At 36.8% G+C, this 18,872-nt stretch overlaps 1 protein-coding gene and 1 non-coding gene across 4 annotated transcripts in view; one reads left to right on the forward strand and one right to left on the reverse strand.

Annotated features, from left to right (window-relative positions):
• Positions 1-18,872, forward strand: part of YES1 (YES proto-oncogene 1, Src family tyrosine kinase) — a 67,306-nt gene that overhangs the window by 12,311 nt on the left and 36,123 nt on the right. The gene's annotated exons all lie outside the window — the stretch shown is intronic.
• LOC128777193 (U6 spliceosomal RNA) lies at positions 989-1,092 on the reverse strand. Its single transcript, XR_008422377.1, has one exon. It is a non-coding gene; the product is annotated as a U6 spliceosomal RNA (small nuclear RNA).

The raw sequence follows: 18,872 nt of genomic DNA on the forward strand, positions 1-18,872 counted from the left end.
ATATTCAGAGCCAGGGATAGTAACGGGTTCAAAGCTCCTGTTATGTATTTCCATATTTGTTGTTGCTGTTGTTAAGGCAGATTGAACTGGAATATATAAGTATGTTTGTTTATCTCACAGTATCTGCAAACCTTGTTTTATTTTTGTTAGTTATGTGTGTGAATGAAGATACCTTAAAATTATTGTAATTTGCTTTTTCAATTGAAAGTGACTGTGCATTTTTCCATGTGGTAAAGTGCTTGTTTATAACCTTTGACAATTTTGCTATTGGGTTCTTTTTCTTATAGATTTTTAGGTATTTTTATATTGTATGGATATTCTTTGTATCTATGTTGCAAACACTTTCTCCATATCTTTGCTTGTCTTTTCATCTAATATTTTTTCATTTTACCTTTAAAAAAGTATTAAAAATAACTTCCTTTTTATAACTTCTGGATTTTGTGTTTTAAGGATGCTTTCCACAGCTGATGATCATTTAAAAAATTCTGTCTGTAGGTTTTTGTCTTGTCCTAGATTGCAAGTAATTTAACTCTTTACTCTGGAACTCTGCAATTTATATATGTTGTGAGATAAGAATCCAATTCTCTCCCTCTTTTTTTTTCCCCCCTCAGGATGTAGCTCACCAGTGCTTTTTATTAAATCTATCCTTTTGCCATGGATTCAGAATGCTACCTTTAGAGCATTCACAAATTCATTTATTCAAAGGCCTGTTTCTGAGCTTTCCTTCTTTTCCAGATATTTGCTTGTTTATTCCTATGCTAGTACCACATAGCTTGATGATGAGGACCATGATAACAACAGCAAGAACAGCAGCTAGTTCAGTATTCGTTCAGTTGAGTATTGTCTGTGTTCCAGTCAAAATGATAAATATTTTATCATATTTTAACTAATTCATTTCTCACAAAACTCTATTTTTCTTTTAAAAATCTGGCTTAAATATTATGACATGTAGCCATTTTATTTAATGAAATAATTTTCTTTCTTTTTGTTAAATATGGAATACTTCACAAATTTGTATTTCATCCTTATCTGGGGGCTTTGCTAATCTTTGTATCTTTCCAATTTTAGTATATGTGCTGCCAAAGTGAACACTGAGTTAGTATTCTTAATATCCGTATTTTTACAGATGAAGATGTAGGCTGTGAGAAATTACATTTATTCACATACAAGCTAGGACTGTAATCAGCTCTCTAACTCCATAGCCTGTGCTGTTAACAATGAGGTTGGAATTTACTAGTAATTCTAAAAGTTTCTCAGCTAGTTTTATGCATATACTTGTCCTTATGAGCTTCATTGTGATTTTGATTTAGATAATGTTAATGATTTAGGTTTATTTAGGAAGAATGGACATCTTTTAATTATGACTCTTACCATCTAAAAAGTTATATGATTCTGGGGTGTCTGGGTGACTTAAGTGTCTCACTCTTGATTTCATCTTAGGTCTTAATCTCAGGGTGGTGGATTCAAGCCCTGTATTGAGCCCCATACTTAAAAAAAAAAAAAAAAAAAAAAAAAGTTATAGGTTTCCACTTAATGAGGTTCTTTATAGTCCAGGAGTTTTATTTTTGTAATATAGACTCAAAATGCTTTTCGATAAACTTACTTGTAGATGTTATTTTGTGTGTGGTTTGAAATAAAACCTTGTTGGGGCATCTGGGTGGCTCAGTTGGTTCAGCATCTGACTTCGTCTCAGGTCATGATCTCCCAGTCCATGAGTTCGAGCCCTGCATCAGCCTCTGTGCTGACAGCTCAGAGCCTGGAGCCTGCTTCAGATTCTGTTTCCCTCTCTCTCAGCCCCTTCCCTGCTCATGCTCTGTCTCTCTCTCAAAAATAAGTAAACATTAAAAAACCCAAAACACCTTGATATTGGGAAATAATTTCAAAGTTACAGAAGAGTTGCTGGAACAGTACAAAGAACATCTAGGTCTCCCTCACCCAGATTTACCAATTGTTAACCTTTTGTTATGTTTGATTTTATTATTCCCACTCTGTGTATATGCCTGTGGGTATTCCCACTCTCCCTACTCCCCTATTTGAAAGTTAGTTGGAAAGATCATGTCTTATTACCCTTAAGTACTTCAGTGTGTATTTTCTAAAAACAGGGACATTTTCTTATGTAACCACAGTACAATTATTAAATTCAGAAACTTTAACATCACTATTAAACAGTTATCTAACACACAGTTGTAGGTTGAGTTGTGTTCTCCCAAAAGATAGTTTTAAGTCCTAACCCCCAGTACCTGTGAATGTGACCTTATCTGGAAATAGGGTAGTTGTAGATATAATCAAGTTAAAATGAATTCATACCAAATTAGGATGGGCCCTAATCCAATATGACCAGTGTCCTTATAAGAAGAGGAAAATGCTATGTGACAACAGAAGCAGAGGTTGGAATGGTCCAGCCACAAGTCAAGGAACCTCAAGAATTGCCAGCAATAATCAGAAGCTAGGAGGAGGCAAGAAAAGATTCTGTCCAGAGTTTCAAAGGGAACATGGCCCTGCTAGTCCCTTGATGTATAGATAGATATAGATATAGATATAGATATAGATATAGACATAGACATAGATACAGACATAGATATAGACATAGGTATTTTTTTACAGAAGCCCTAAGAAACTAAACACAGTAGTCCATAATGGATAGTTTCCTAGTTGTCCTCGTAATTTCCTTATAACAAAAATCCAGAATCTAATCCCCGGCATTTAGTTGTCCTATCTTTTAGTCTTCTTTAATTTGCACGGTTCTTCAGCCTTGTCTTTCAGATGTTCGTATTTTTGAAGTCAGGCTACATGTTTTGTACAGTGTACCTTAGGATTTGTCAGATGTTTCTCATGATTAGATTCAGATGATGAATTTAGGGCAGGAATGTTATATAAAAGGGATTGTGGCCTTCCTAGTATAGCCCATCAAGAAGCACTCTATGTTAGTCTGCCCCAGTATTGGCAGTATTAACCACTTAGGTAGGTGATATCTGTCAGGCTTCTTCACCATGAAGTTAGCATTTTTCTCTTTTAAATTAATAAGTAATGGGGGCGCCTGAGTGGCTCAGTCAGTTGAGCATCCGACTTCGGCTCAGGTCATGATCTCACAGATCGTGAGTTCAAGCCTTGTGTCGGGCTCTATGCTGACAGCTCAGAGCCTGGAGCCTGCTTCAGATTCTGTGTCTCCCTCTCTCTGCCTCTTCCCTGCTCATGCTGTCTCTGTCTCTCAAAAATGAATAAACATTAAAAAAATAAAAAATAAAAAAGAATTCCCAAGCTCAAATAAAGTACAACAGTACTGTAAACATTAAAAAAATGTTTAAAAAATTAATAAATAATATGTGGGGAAATAGTTTTAGCTCAATCATCAGTGAGTTTTGCCTGAATTGATTACTGCAGCGTTGGTTGCAAAATAATACTTTCCTAATTCTATGATTCCTTCTACATGTGTTAGTTGAGATTCTGAAAGAGAAAACCTTTCCTTCCTCATTTGTTTATTATTAGAATGATTTATATATTTTTTTAGTCAAAAGGTTATTAGTATCCTTATTTATTTTGATGCTCAAATTTATTCTATTTTTGGCCAGCAAGATCTTCAAGATGGCTCCTATGTACTTTTGATATATTCCCATGATTTTTTGAGTACTACTTTATTTTTTTTAGTGTGAGATGTCCTAGGTTCATCTTGAACTTACCTTGCTGTAGCCAGTTATCCAAGGAGCATCGACTCCTTTTTTTTTTAAATTTTTTAAATGTTTTATTTTTTATATTTGAGAGAGAGAGAGAGAGAGAGAGAGAGACAGAGCGCGAGCAGGGGAGGGGCAGAGAGAGATGGAGACAGAATCTGAAGCAGGCTCCAGGCTCCGAGCTGTCAGCACAGAGCCTGACACGGGGCTCGAACTCACAGACTGTGAGATCATGACCTGAGCTGAAGTCGGACACTTAACCAACTGAGCCACCCAGGCGTGCCTCTTCACGTTTTTTTTTTTTAATAATTTTTTTTAACGTTTTATTTATTTTTGAGAGAGAGAGAGCATGAACAGGGGAGGGTCAGAGAAAGAGGGAGACACAGAATCTGAAACAGGCTCCAGGCTCTGAGCTGTCAGCACAGAGCCCGACGCGGGGCTCGAACCCACAGGCCGCGAGATCATGACCTGAGCCGAAGTCGGACGCTTAACCGACTGAACCACCCAGGCGCCCCACACATTTTTTAATACAATTAATTAATGGTATGAATAGACATGCTAGTAAAAAACTATTCTTACATTCTGAGAATAAACTGCATCTTTTTTTTTTAGTAGAGAAGCATAAACGGTGGTTATGAGTACTGTCCAGTATAGTAATGAAAAGAAAAAGAAAAAAAAAAAACACGCGCTAAAGGAAAACTGTTTCCTCTGTACAGTACCCTGAGAATACTCTGGTCAACAGATGTGTGGGGATTTTCCCACACCAGTTAAGTTTTCAACACCAGCTGGGCGTTCTTCAGTTCAATTCTCACACTGTTTACCTGGAGTTAGCTTTAGGTCCTAAAGATTAAGGGCTAAGTGTTTTAAGACTGTTCTCCCAGTCCTAACGTCGGGTGCCAGTTGCAAATAGTAGACCCTCACGTTACCCACAGTTTCTGTCCAACTGGGACAGTTTTGGAAGTTCTGGTAACTTCCCCCTCAGTTTGATAATTTGCTAGAATGGCTAATAAAATTTAGGAAAATAGTTCACTTGCTAGATTAATGGTTTATTATAAAAGAGTACAACTCAGGGATCCGCCAGGTGAAGAGGTACATAAGGCAAAGTATGTGGAAAAGGGCATGGACTTCCAGGTAAGCCACCCTCCTGGCACCTCTACTACCCATGTTCACCAACGTGGAAGGTCTCTGAAGCTTTCTTTCTTTTTTTTTTTTTTTAACTGTTTATTTTTTGAGAGACAGACAAAGTGCAAGCGGGGGAGGGGCAGAGAGAGAGGGAGACACAGAATCTAAAGCAGGCTCCAGGCTCTGAGTTGTCAGCACAGGATCTGACACAGGGCTTGAACTCATGAGCCACGAGTTCATGACCTGAGCTGAAGTCAGACTTAACCAACTGAGCCACCCAGGCACCCCTAAACCCTTTCAGTTAGGATTTTTATGGAGCCTTATTTGCATAGGCATAAATGGTTAAATCACTGACCTTTGGTTATTAGCTCAACGTCCAGCTTCTTTTCCCTTCCCTTAGGTGGGAGTGTGTGGTGGGCTTGAAAGTCCACTCATGGTTGGCCCCTCTACCCTCAGGGGCTTTCCAAAAATTACTACATTACTGTAAACTCAGGTGTGGTTGAAAGGGGCCTCTAATGAATAACAAAAGGTGTTCCTTTCTCCTTTATTGCTCTTACCAGTTAGGAAATTCTGAGGGTCTTCAGGAGTTCTGTGCTAGAGCTCCTTGGCCCTAGCATTCTTCTGGCACCTATTACTCTGTTAGGAGTGGTTGGGAAGGAAGTATTTGATAACTCAGAATGTCTGTTGAAACAATACTAAAACCAAGAAAATTGAAATGTCTAAAAGACAAATGGCCAGAACTTCTCTCTTTGATGAATCTTTATATCAAAAGTTAGAAAAACTGAAAGACAAATTAGATATATTTTAAGATTAGAAAGTAGAAAAATATACATTATTATTTGCACTGCATTTTTGGAGTTGTCCTACACTCTAAATTTGAAAAACAAGAACAAAACTATACTTGGTGATCAAATATAGTGGGAGAGGAGAGGACACTGCTGCTGGTCCTTGGTGGTTATAGAATATTAGGGATTTTCAGTGCAGGTACTTCCCCAGGAAAACTAATTAGCTGGTGACTAAGTAATGCCAGTATTTGCTAGCAGTTCAAAAGAGGATTCTTGGCGGGGGGGTGGGGTGGGGGGAGATTTACCTGACTCAGAACCTCTTCACTAGATCTTGTCCTTGTTCCCCCAACTTTTTGGCTCCATAGAGACACCGGATCAACTCTGTCAGCGTTGGGCTATCAGCAAAAAATAAGCAGGAAGCTTTTTCCTGAATGCTTCTGAAGAGATTAAAGAGCATAGGACTAATTTATTCATGTAAGGGTCAGAAAATTTAAATACATGCTTTTGTAATTGATTTTTGGAAAAGGTTTTAAGTATTTTCTTGCTTATTGATTTGTTTAGGTCTCCTATCTTTTTAAATTTAAAAAAAAAATTTATTTTTCGAGAGAGAGTTGGAGACAGAGAGACAGACTGAGCAGGGAAGGGGCAGAGAGAGAGGGAAACACAGAATCAGAGCCAAAAGTCCAACCCTCAACTGACTGAGCCACGAAGCACCCTGATCTTTGTCTCATTTTAATGCAACAGCTTCATCAGATTCACAGTGTTTGCACATTAATTTTTTTACTTAAAAAAGTAAAAGCAGGCAAATTCATATTTTTTGGAGATTAAATTGTAGATGGAATGAAGTTTTTCAGAACACATGTCATGCAGATACATATGATTTTATGATATAGATATGGTCCATGGAGCTCAACTATATAAAAACTTGATATGTATCAAATACTTTCTTCCTTTAAATTTAATGTATTCAAATATCTGTAGTATTTCTTCATGGAAGTAATGGCTATTGCTAAATGTTAAGTGATGCAGAAAACTAATATTGTCAATTGCTGTTGCCACCCTGAACTGATATGATGATGTCAGAAGTGTCTGGAAATGGTCACCATGCATTTTGCCTTTCTCATATAGCTGCTATTTTCTTGTCACCCACTTTATACTGACATTGTGAGGCTAGAGCAGTTTTTGAAGTCATAAGCATTATCAACTCTTTAGAGCTTAAAGGAGATGTAGGTAACTAGTAAATTAGCCTGATACATGTTAAGTTACTATGGGTTAAATTTATTTTTATTTGTTTTATATACAGTCTTTTTATCTACACTCCCTTCCGTTTAAGAAGTCAGACTTAAACATTACTTTGTTGACTAGTATTTATCTTTTGGGTCAAGTCCCACAAACTTTAAAAGAAAAAATTATGTCTACTCCAGGCAAGGCACCATGTTAATTAATTAAGCTTTTTAGGAGATAAAAAGGAAACTGCTCTCTCTTGTTTATCAATTAAATGTGCTACTACTATAGACCTGAGAGAAATTTTGTATTGGAGGTTTAAAGTTCAATGGCAGATCAAGAGAAGAGAAACACACATTCAGTGAAGGCTTGGTGGAGGTGGGATTTAAGTATGTTTTGAAGAATAAATAAAACATTCCAGAGGGAGCTGATAATATGAACAGAGACACAGAGGAGATGGAGAAGGCACAATATTTCCTGGTTATAGTGTGCTTCTAGCATAGGAATAAGGGGTCAGTAGTATATTTAAAAGTGGTGGCTCTCAAATGTCACTGTTGCTGCTCATCACCTGGTATGTCTTGTTGAAATGTAGACTCCTAAATTCTACCTCTAGAAATTCTAATTCACTAAACCTGGACTGAGATCATGAATCTTCCATTTTTAATAAATACCTGAGGCTACTATGGAGACATGTTTGTACAGCTTGAGGCTTTAAATATGTTCAGTTTGACGCTGGTAAGCCACTGGAGCTCTGGAGTCTTACTCCCTCACTTGCTGTATGACCTTGGTTGGGTTCTACATCCATCAGTAAGGAAAATAACTGCAGTTGTTTTTCAGGGTATTTTGAGACTTAAATGAGATAAGCCATTTTAAATATTAAGCACAGTGGCTATAATGTAGTAACTGTTCATTAAGTGTCATCTGTTGTTTTTGTGGCTGTCATTATCTAATGAAGAGAAATGCATTATTTTTTACTAGATTGTAATTCAGTTCATAAGTTGTTTTATTACCGTACATGCTTAATCAGACTACTTCTTGGTGTGTTGTGTTTAGTTTTTCCTTTATTCACTTATTTATCAAAACCTTTTGAAATATAGTGAATGTGCACATTATTAAATATGTATTTAATATATTCATATGTTCATATAACATGAATGTCATAACCACTTGTTCTCAATTTGCTCACATTGGTTTTTGTTTTATAATTGATAACTAGGTACATGGTTAGTAAATTCAATACTTTAACTGTTGGGGCAAAACAATAAAATGTAACAATTGAAGAATTTTAATTCACTTAAAAATGCGAAAGTGGTTTGGATATTCTTGGGAGCTTAAATTCATTTAAAGACATAATTTAAAAATAGAACAAACAAGCTATACTTTTAAAAGTAGCATTTTAGATTTTTCTTTTAAAAATTTATTATTAGAGGGAAATTTGACAGTATGTATTACAACTTTGAAAAAGTGTAATTTTTGGCTCCTAGAAATCTTGTCTGTTGAAGTATTCATATATAGTCAGTTGTCATTTGCAGTAGTTATGTTTAGAAGTCACTTGAATACTGGATTAGTGCGTACTGATCATTGTTCCTAGAGGAAATACAAGGTTAGGTTCCTGTGGGCCTCTGGTTACAACATTGTTGTCAACCGATCAATTCATAATCTTGTTTCATGTGTACTTCTGTTCCATGTGTGACATCTTTAATGTATTCTGTTGACTCATTAACATTGAATTCACAAATAGCACTGTAACTGATGCCCGAATAGGCACACCACAGCCTTCTTGGTTTAGGAACCCTAGATAGCACTTTAGCACTAACACCTGCGGGCCAATTGAAACTGTGACATCACCAACAAAACACACATACAAAAAGTGACACTAGATAGACTGCAGAAAGGACAGTCATTTACAGTATAAGAGCCTTGTTTGACCTGAGCTTGGGATATGTGGGTCTGGCAACTTAAATTTTTCACAGCCCTGCACATGTCTGCAAATAACCACAAAAGTGCCATGAGCATTGATTTGGGGGTTTACAGATAAATCCTATTAGAGTAAGCTAATTCACAAATAATTCACCCAAATTAAGTACTTGTATCAAGTACCCTTCTCTCTTCTGGGGGGGGGGAATCTTCTGGGGGGGGGAATGCCTCCCTGTTTTGGTGTTGTAACAAAGGAAGTCACCCATCTTTAAATTCCTGATAATCTTGGTAATTGCTCTGCTGAGACCACCTTCCTGTCGAATTCTCATTACGGGGCCTTGAAGAACAGTTGGATTCAGTGTCATCTGAACAGGCTTATGGTAATGCCAGTCACAGCCCTGTTACCAGGATTCAGGCCTTTTACAATGCTTTTGTCTCCTTCCAGGCACTTAGAACAAGGCCAGTTTTACTTGTTCCTTTTTCTCCCCCACCAGGGCTAGTACTTCAGAGGTTTGATAAGGGAAGAGGAAGATAGTATCTCTTAATTGGCTTATTTCCCTCTAAGACCCACTTGTATAAGGGAGTTAACTAGATGGACTCAACCACTTGGTTTTGCTTTGAAGTGCTAAGTAAATTAAACCGGTCTCCTAATTTAGAAAAGTTATGTTCCTTAGTACATAATTAACTAACACATGATACATCTCGAGCCAAAACATGTTCACCGTCTAAACCCTAATAGGTCAATATTATTTTGGCAACGTATTGATTACAGATATAGGCACTGTGGCAAGCAGAATTATGGCTTCCCCTAAAAATCCACATCCTAATTCCTAGGACCTGAAAATGTGTTAGGTTACATAGCTAAGGGGAATTTTTCTTTTCTTTGTAACTGCAAATTTCCTCCATGATCACATATTAAAATTTAAATAGCAGATGTATATAAAGTAAAAAGGTGATGGATGCACTAACTTATTTAGTCTAGACAGTAACCATTGAAGATACGAGCCATTATTTTTTTTGTTTAATTTTTTTTTTAACGTTTATTTATTTTTGAGACAGAGACAGAGCATGAACGGGGGAGGGACAGAGAGAGAGGGAGACACAGAATCGGAAGCAGGCTCCAGGCTCTGAGCCATCAGCCCAGAGCCCGACGCGGGGCTCGAACTCACGGAGATACGAGCCATTATTAATAAGAAAAGTTTTGGCCACATACGTGACAAAATATGTATATCTCAAAATGGACATTTTTTGCCAATAAGAAATTTGGGAAGACTCAGTAATTTTACCATTCTTGTTTCCTTTAAATAGCATCTGTATTTTGTTTATTATTAAACAGCTAAAAAAACTTCATTAGTTGTATATTACAAATATTAGTATCAGGTAAAAAAATAACCAGTAAATGATATGTATAGAAGGTTAGAAAAATCTATGTACAGGTAGGGAAGTAGATATATTAACTCCCTCCTTAATGTTTTATGCTGATTTTTCCAATTCAACTAAGTTGAGCTCTCAGATTTAGTTTCGTTATAACATTGGATCTATACTTACTGCTACGGAGCTATAAAAGGTTATGTGATGATTTTTCCCAAACGTTTATCCCACTTTATATAAGGTTTTCTTTTCTGTTCAGTTTGGAACAAGATACGTGCTAATTCAAAATTTAAAAAGTGTTTTTGAGATCTTTTCCCAGCTCTGTTTGGGTCTCTAGCTAAAAGTGTGCTGTACAATTTGAAACTTTCTTAGAATATCTTTAAATCTTTTTCTTTTATATTAAAAAATAAGTATATTTGTAGTCTGTTTTGCACCATTAACTGTTCAGATCAGAAGTTCAGAAAGTTAAAAATAAAGAGGATAATCCTTTTTACATGTTTCATGTTGATACCACATTTTCCATTCATTAAAATCTTTAATGACACTTCTTTAAGTGTCACTTAAAACTTGACTAATTACTAATATATTCTTATTGGAGCTAATTCACTTAAATAATTCTTGTGAAGCATTAATAGTGTTTACTTAATGGATGGAGTAATAAGCCCCTAGTGTTTTGATTGCTTTAACTCCTTCATTTTCTGAGACCTTCCCCATCTGTCATGTTTCAGTGGTGATCCTACCTCCTAGCTGGAGGGGATTGAGCCACATGCAGACAGCTGACCCAGTGTGGGCTAGAGTTCTTTAGGAATTTGAAGTTGATACTTAAAATCCCTCTGTGTAGCTCTAAAATGAAGATCCATAACTCTGGAACTATTGGCAGCCATCTTCTACCCTGTAAAGAATCAAAAAAGTCATTCTGCCACAGGAGACAAGAATGAAGTAGATGAACAGGGTAGCAGAGGTGAAGGATGGGCAGAGACTGAGACAAACACACAAGAGGGAAGGAGGAAAGAGATGCATAAATAGGGAGGGGAGGAGAAGATGGGGAGGAAAGGGTTGGAAATGGGGCAGACAGAAGGACCAGGAAAAGGAAAGCAAATAAATTTACATTTTATTACTTAAGTTCCTGGTTCTAGTTTTTCTTTATGACTTTGAATTGCATGTGAAACTCCTGAGGCTTTATAAAAATACTCTGTTTTGTTTAAGCTACCTCTAGTCAGATCCTGTCCTTATAGCCGGAAGAGTCTTAACCAAAGCAAACACTTGCCTTTTGTTCAGGTATGTGTTAGCTGCTCTCTATATAATGTCAGTTACTTGTCACAACCTTGCAAGATAGGTATTATTAATCCTTGCAAAAAGAGGAAACTTGGGTTTAGGAGCAATTTAAGTAATTTGATAAAGGATCACAGTAGCTAATAAGTGACAGAAGCAGGATTGAAATGTAGGTCTAACTCCAAAGTTAGTGCTTACTCATTCACTCTAAAAATACTGGATATCAGCTGTGGGGTAGATGGTAGGCCAAGCTACAATAGAGACAAAAAAATTGCTGTCCCAGAATTTACAGTTCAGAGGAGGATAGAGACAAATAGGCAGTGACAGTTCAGCATAGTAAATGGTGGTGGGAGAGAATAAAATGTGATGTAAGACCACTTGAGAGGTCAGAGAAGATTCCTCGAATGTTTAAGCTAAAGCCTGAAGGTTAGGTAGTTATAAATCAAGCATAAGGAAAGGTAGATTGTGCCTAGCATTTATGAAGAGAACATAGTACATTTGAAGATCTAAAAGAAATTGAGTATGTAGGGAGCATAGAATGTAGGGGATTAATGTAAAGAGATGAGCCAGGAGAGGTAAATAAAACAAACCCTGCGGGGTCTTCTGGTTCATATTAAGGGGTTTGGACTTTATTTTTGGGAGCAGGAGGGGGTTGGGGTCATTGAAGGCTCCTGTTAACCTTTAAAACTGTCAGTTATTTTGTCCAGGAAAATGGGTTTATCTGGGAATAGCATAGCATTGCAATTTGGGGCAAGTTGAGATCAAAGAAGAACTTTCTAGAGAAAAGGAGGAAGTTGGAAGTTGAACAAAAGTCCTTTGGAGGAAGTGAGAGTTCAGATATGGTGATGGTTTCTCATTGACTGAGTTGTGGTATTTTTCTGTTGGTTGAGCTTGTTACTGGTCAAGGAGAAATTCCCTCCTCTCGGAGAAGTAAAGTGGGCTTCTTCTTGTTGGGAATGCAATGTATGTTTCTTCCTGTTGGGGCCTGTGGTTGAGGACAAGTGGTGGGGCTGGAAGGCTCCTCTTCTGGCCTCCTGACTCCATTTTAAATGAGATTTCCTTTATTTAGTTTCACACTCTTAATCAGATTTTCTTTGTAGAAAACACATCTTCACACTATAGCCAGAAAAGACTGGAGAAATGGTGACACTAGAAGTACAGAGATAGTAAAGGAAGCTTTTGCAATAATACAGACAGTGATTAGTACCCAAGGGAAGTAGTAAATAGTTGAAGGAGATGTAGAAGAATTTTGGAGATTTCAGTGTAGTATGAGCAGCTCCTGGTGACTGATTGGATATATGGAGTATGAGTTAAGAATGACTGTCAGGTGTCTAAGGCAGTATATACTTACATTTGTTGAAACATGGGTGACAGAGAAGGAAGAGTAGATTTTGATGGGAAGGATGATAGGTCCCATTTTGAAAATGGTAAATTTGAGATTTCTGGAAGGTGTTCCAGTGGCTGCCCAGTTAAAGGAGCCTCCTATAGTGAATATTTTGACAAAACTAGATTTCATCTTTCATCTTTACCCTTTATGTTTCTGGAAGAGAGTGCCTACAGGTATGCATGTAATAAGTTTTGATATTTTAGATCTGAGAGACTTTTTCTATTAATTTAAAAAGTAAAATCATGTTCTAGCAAATCTCTTCCAGCAAATTGCTAGAAAGTCATTGCTTGTCTTTGACATTCTACTGTAAAATTACCATTATTCTGTGGACTTTAGAAGTAAAAAATGGCCTATTGAAAGGCAAAATTGGTATTTAACACCTGTTTACCAAGTAAATATCCAGAGAACTATATTGGCATTAATTTTTGAATGAAACAAGCTAAGAAAATGGAGCAATAAGCATTTAAGTACCTAGTGTATACCTAAAATACGCTTTTTTTATTTATTGATGACAGGATAGAATTTGCTTAATGAAAGTTAAAAATTAAAATAAAAAATCTTTTAACATTTGGCAATTAAAATTTTGAAGCAGACATTTAATTTGTATCAGGCTCTAACAATTAAACTACCTGTTGGGGCATCTGGATGGCTCAGTTGTTTAAGTGTCTGACTTCGGCTCAGGTCACGATCTCGTGGTTCACAGGTTCGAGCCCCACATGGGGCTCTGTGCTGACAGCTCAGAGCCTGAAACCTGCTTCAGATTCTGTGTCTCCCTCTCTCTCTCTGCCCTCCTCCACTCACACACACACACACACACTCTCTCTCTCTCTCTCTCAAAAATAAACATTTAAAAAAATTTAAATAAACTACATGTAGTAACACATCATCTTGCTTGAGAAAGGATATTAGGTAGGAGAATAAGCTAAAAAGGAAGACAGTATTTTAAAAGAATGTGTTTATTGTGCTAGCTTGGGCAGCACATATAATAAAAAAATGTATTTATAACTTCTGTACATCTAAAATTTGAAAACAGTTTTTTGTAACTGGAAAAAGTGGTTTTAAACATACATAATATGCACAAATTACAATTAAATTCTTGGATAGCAATGAAAACTTATTTAAAAAAAACTTTCTTACTCCTATTACTTAGAAATATTAGCTTGGGTGGCCTGGGTTGGTTGAGCATCCGACTTCGGCTCAGGTCATCATCTTGCTGTTCATGAGTTCAAGCCCCGTATCGGGCTCTGTGCTGACAGCTCGGAGCCTGGAACCTGCTTCAGATTCTGTGTCTCCCTCTCTCTCTGCTCCTCCCCTGCTCGCACGCTGTCTCTCTCTCAAAAATAAATAAAGATATTTTTTTTAATTAAAAAAAAAAAGAAATATTACCTTGAGTATGAGAGGCAGATATACAACTTCTGCTAATTCCTGAGAAAAAGCTAGTGGTTGAATAGAATACAAGACCTGCACCAAAAGGTATCAAAGATCAGAAAGGTTTCGAGTTTTTGAGATTTGTAACAGATTAAACTGATTCCTTCTTGCCTAGCTTCGGTAAACTCATCTCCAGCCAAGCTCGCCCTCATGTGACTTATTTTGGTTTTTGAAGCACACCTGACTGTTCCTTGTTGGTTTCTTATGTTGCTGAAAGCTTCCTCTCCCTAATCTTCTGTATTAATTTCATGTTTACAGTTATGTATTCAATTTATATACCAATTAAATTTATAAGTTTTAGATCTGTGGCTAAAACATACATTGAAACTCAAGGTGTTGTCACAGCAAAAGCATGGTGGGAATAAATTAAACATCATGGGAATTTGGGCAAAATTAAAGACTTTCAGGTCAGTTTTGTAAATTTTCGAAAAATGTGTGTGTATCTAATTTCTCCTTCTCTTTAGTCTTAGATAAAAACCAGAAGGGATATATACATTGTTCTAGAAATAATTGCATTGTATGCTTTTAAGTTTTGAAACTCTAAAGAAGAATCCAAACAGTGCCTAAGGAGCATTTCATTGATTTAAGGACTTGAAAGTAATATCTAATTATTTACAATTATTACAAGTATTACAATTAGAGAGAGACAGAGCATGAGCAGGGGAGGGGCAGAGAGAAGAGGGAGACACAGAATCTGACGCAGGCTCCAGGCTCTGAGCTGTCAGCACAGCCTGACACGGGGCTCAAACCCACAGACTGCGAGATCATGACCTGAGCTGAAGTCAGACGCTTAACCGACCCAGGCGCCCCAGCAACAAACTGGTTTTAATAATTGCCTAAAGTGGCCAGAGGTAATTCCATGTTGAATTGAATACTTTTTTAAAAATCTTGGGGCTTTACATTAATTTGTAAGTGATTTTTATTACTACTAATTTCCTAATGCAATACATTTTAAGTATTCTTTACAATTCTTCACAAATTTTTTATATTAGGCCCTTTTTATGGCTGATTCTATGCCAGATTTCATTAAAGAAACCACAAGGGCGGGGGGCGTGCCTGAGTGGCTCATTCGGTTAAGTGTCTGAGTCTTGATTTTGGCTCAGGTCACGATCTCTTGGTTTGTGGGTTTGAGCCCTGTGTCTGGCTCTGTGCTAACAAAGTGGAGCCTGCTTGGGATTCCCCTCTCTTCCTCTCTCTCCACCCCTCCTGCTTGCTGTCTCTCTCTCTCTCTAAATAAATAAAAATAAAGTAAAAAACAAAAAACAACAAGGAATCACCAGGAATTTAGAATGAGTAGGCTTACTCTTTCTTTCAGGTCAATTGCTTGTATATCTAAAAATTAAAAAAAAAAAAAAGTAGAAAATTGCTGTCAGTGAGCACTGCAAGCTCAGTTTTCCGTTGCTCATATTTTCTGTTCTCCTTTGACTCTTGGAAAATTAAGTTCTTTGTTTGCTTTTACAAGACAAAGTGCACGCCCTTTGGTAGTCTGCTGTTTCCTCCTTCCCATCTATGTTTTCTGTTCTTTCCGAGTCCTGCCTGATTTACGCTGAAGGGAGGAGATTTGAAAATGAAAGTTAAAGGAAAATCATCCCTTATGTTTATGGCTTATAGACCACTGTTACCTGTGGAGAACTGATCATTTCATATCTTATGAAATTCTATAAAATATTTCTTTGGGATTTCTTTCAGATTCAAAACTTAGTTGTAAACTGGAGCCATTTGGGCAAAATGCCAAACTAGGGCTTCCCCCTGCCCCCCAAACTGGATACAGCATATAATGTAATAATTGCTTAGTTTGCTAGAATTAGTTTACAGATATAATGTATATTCAAGTGGGTTTTTTTTAGAGTTCAAAAGTATGTTAAGTTATCTGAGAAATATTAATTCTGTTACTAATAATAAGGCAACATGGTCATGGTACAGAGGGGTGCGGTACTGTTTTCAGTTAGATTTATAGGTGGGGCAGTGAAGCTGACTGCCAATAGTGTTATCACGTTTGTAACATTTTCTAAAGGGCTAATATTTAATAACTTATCAACGAACAGAAAATGGCATACACAAGGCTTCCCTAAAGGTTCTGTATGGATAGTGGAAAAAAGGTAGCATAGAACTCTGAAGACTCAACCTCTTCTCCTTGAGCAGGTCAACCTCCCTAGGCTTCAGGTTCTTTATATGATGTAGCGATTATCCTTACTCTTTGGCTGGTAACTGTTAGAATTATTATGGGATCAAATTAAGTAATAAAGTACTATGAAAACAAAGGATAGTGTATAAAGTACTGTTAAAATACCTTAATACGGTGTACAGTGTAAAGTGTTACCTGCTAATGATTGAGCCAGATGCATTAAAAATGTATCAAATTTGTCCCAGCTCCACTAGTCATACTGTTACAAAGCAGGTTCAATATAGGTAATTCTGATATGTGACCACCTACATATATACAAAGTTGAGAAACATTTTTATCTGACTTATGGGATTGGTAAATTAGGAAATGGTTGGAAACCCTGCAAGTATTTCTAGAATACTTGTTATGCTTGGCCCTTTTGGGGGAAACAATCTGCTGGGTTATTGGATAGAATTATTCAGAATCAAGTTACAATTCAGTAAATTATTTTTTCAACAAAAATGAATGTTCATATATCTAAAGCGATTTGTGTTAATTAGAAGGAAATACAGGATCCTTGTGATATAGGCTCTGGTCCCTGTTGCTATGTATTCTTGGCCTCCTCTTTCCTCTTCTTACTCTTTTATGTGTACTTTAGCACTGAACTACTTATGGTTTCAAAAATCCACTTTGTTCTCTCTTGTCTGTGGGCTTTTGAACATTCTACTGTCTCTGCCTAAAACACAATCTCTGATTTGTGTAGTTAACTTCTAAATGGCTTTTTTTTTTGTCTTTCCCACCCCTAAGTCTGTGTTTTAGAAGTTTAATAGTGATGTGAAAGCAGGTTAGGAAAGTAACTTGGAATACCAAATTAAGGAGTTGAGATTTTATCCTGTATGTAGTAGGAAGCCATTGACAGATTTATCTTAAAGAGTGTTATGGACAGAATTCTACTTCATGAAGATTATTAGGTAGCCAACATGTTAGAACCACTTTTGGTTGAATTAGAGATTGAGAATCACCATAAATTGCCAGATTATGAAACAGAGTTGTAGAAATGGAGGTGATCTGAAGACAGACAATGCAAGCATTTATTCACTGAAGAAATATTTATTGATGCATATTATGTTCCTAGCTTTGTTCTGGGAGGATACAGGAGTGAATGGGGATAAAAATTCCACTCCTCTGATATTCAGAAAATATAGTGAATGCCTTAGATCGATACGAAAAAGACAATGCTATTAAAAAAGTATACAAGTGTCTTGAACAAACAGACATTTCACAAAGGAGAATGGCCAATAAACATGTAAAGGTATTCACTTTAGTAGTCATTGTGAATGTTGAATTAAAATCCCAATGAGAGACCACTACAAATCCACCGGACAGATTGAAAATTCCAAGTAGTGGTGAAGATGTGAAGCAGTGGTAACTCTCACACTCTATTGATGGGGAAGTATAAACTGGTACAGCCACCCTAGAAAACTGTTCATTAGTATATACTCTGTGACCCAGCTATCTACTGCAATGTATATTTCCAATAGAATGGTTGTTGGCAGTGTGTTTCTTGATCTGGATGATGAATTATATGGATATTTGGTTTGTGTTAATTCATTGAGGTGTACATTTGTTATGTGTATTTTTCTGCACATGTGTTATATACTCTAGGAATTTTTCCCCCCATTTTCCCATTCTTATATTCTGGAGGGGGGAGCCATCATTATCATCAAAATCGCCACCACAATAGCAAACTTAATGAATAATATATGCCAGGTGCTATTGTAGGTGCATTACAAATAACTCTTTTAGCCCTCAACAACTCTATGAAGCTTACTATTATTATCCCCATTTTATAGTTGAGGAAACTGAGGCACAGAAAGGTTGAGTAACTTGCCAAAGCTCACACAGCTAAGTGGTGGACTCAGACTTTGAACCCAGGTGTTCTGTCTCTGAAGTCTGTTCTTTTAACCATTATGCTGTATATCCAATAAACAAGAGACTCTGTGCACTCAACCCTTATGCTTTATACGGTAATAGTTCGTATCGAGAAATAAAGCAGATTAAAGGAGAATAGGCAGTGCTCTAGGGAGTGTTATATTGCTGCTTTATATATATTGGTCAGAGATGGTCTCATTGAAAAGGTGACAGTAGCAAAAAGACTTATAGAAGCTGAGGGATGATGTGTGCAGGTATTTGGTAGAAGAGCTTTCCAGGCAGACAGAAGGAAGTGTAGTGGCCTGAGATGCAAGTATGCTTGGCCCATCTAAACGACAACAAGAAGGCTGTGTGGCAGAACTGGGGCAAGTAAGAGCACAGTAGTAGGAGATGAGGTTAGAGAAGTAGTTGGGGCTGCGTGGTAGGTCGAAGGACTAGGAGTGTGTGTCCTAGAATCCAGGTGGAAAAGCATTTTAAAGGAAAAGGGAGTGATCCTTGTGTCCAGTGTGGCTGACAGTCTTAATAATAACATAAACAGTCAACACATATTTTGTATGTTTTATGTATTAAACACTATATTCTTACAATGAAGAGAAAAGAAAATGTTAAAATCGTAAAATACATTTATAGTCCTGTAAAAAATCTGTGTATAAGTAGACCTA

The sequence above is a fragment of the Panthera pardus genome, unplaced genomic scaffold (genome assembly GCF_024362965.1).
Source record: "Panthera pardus isolate Hobbes unplaced genomic scaffold, ASM2436296v1 HiC_scaffold_15, whole genome shotgun sequence".
NCBI classification, from domain to species: Eukaryota; Metazoa; Chordata; class Mammalia; order Carnivora; family Felidae; genus Panthera; species Panthera pardus.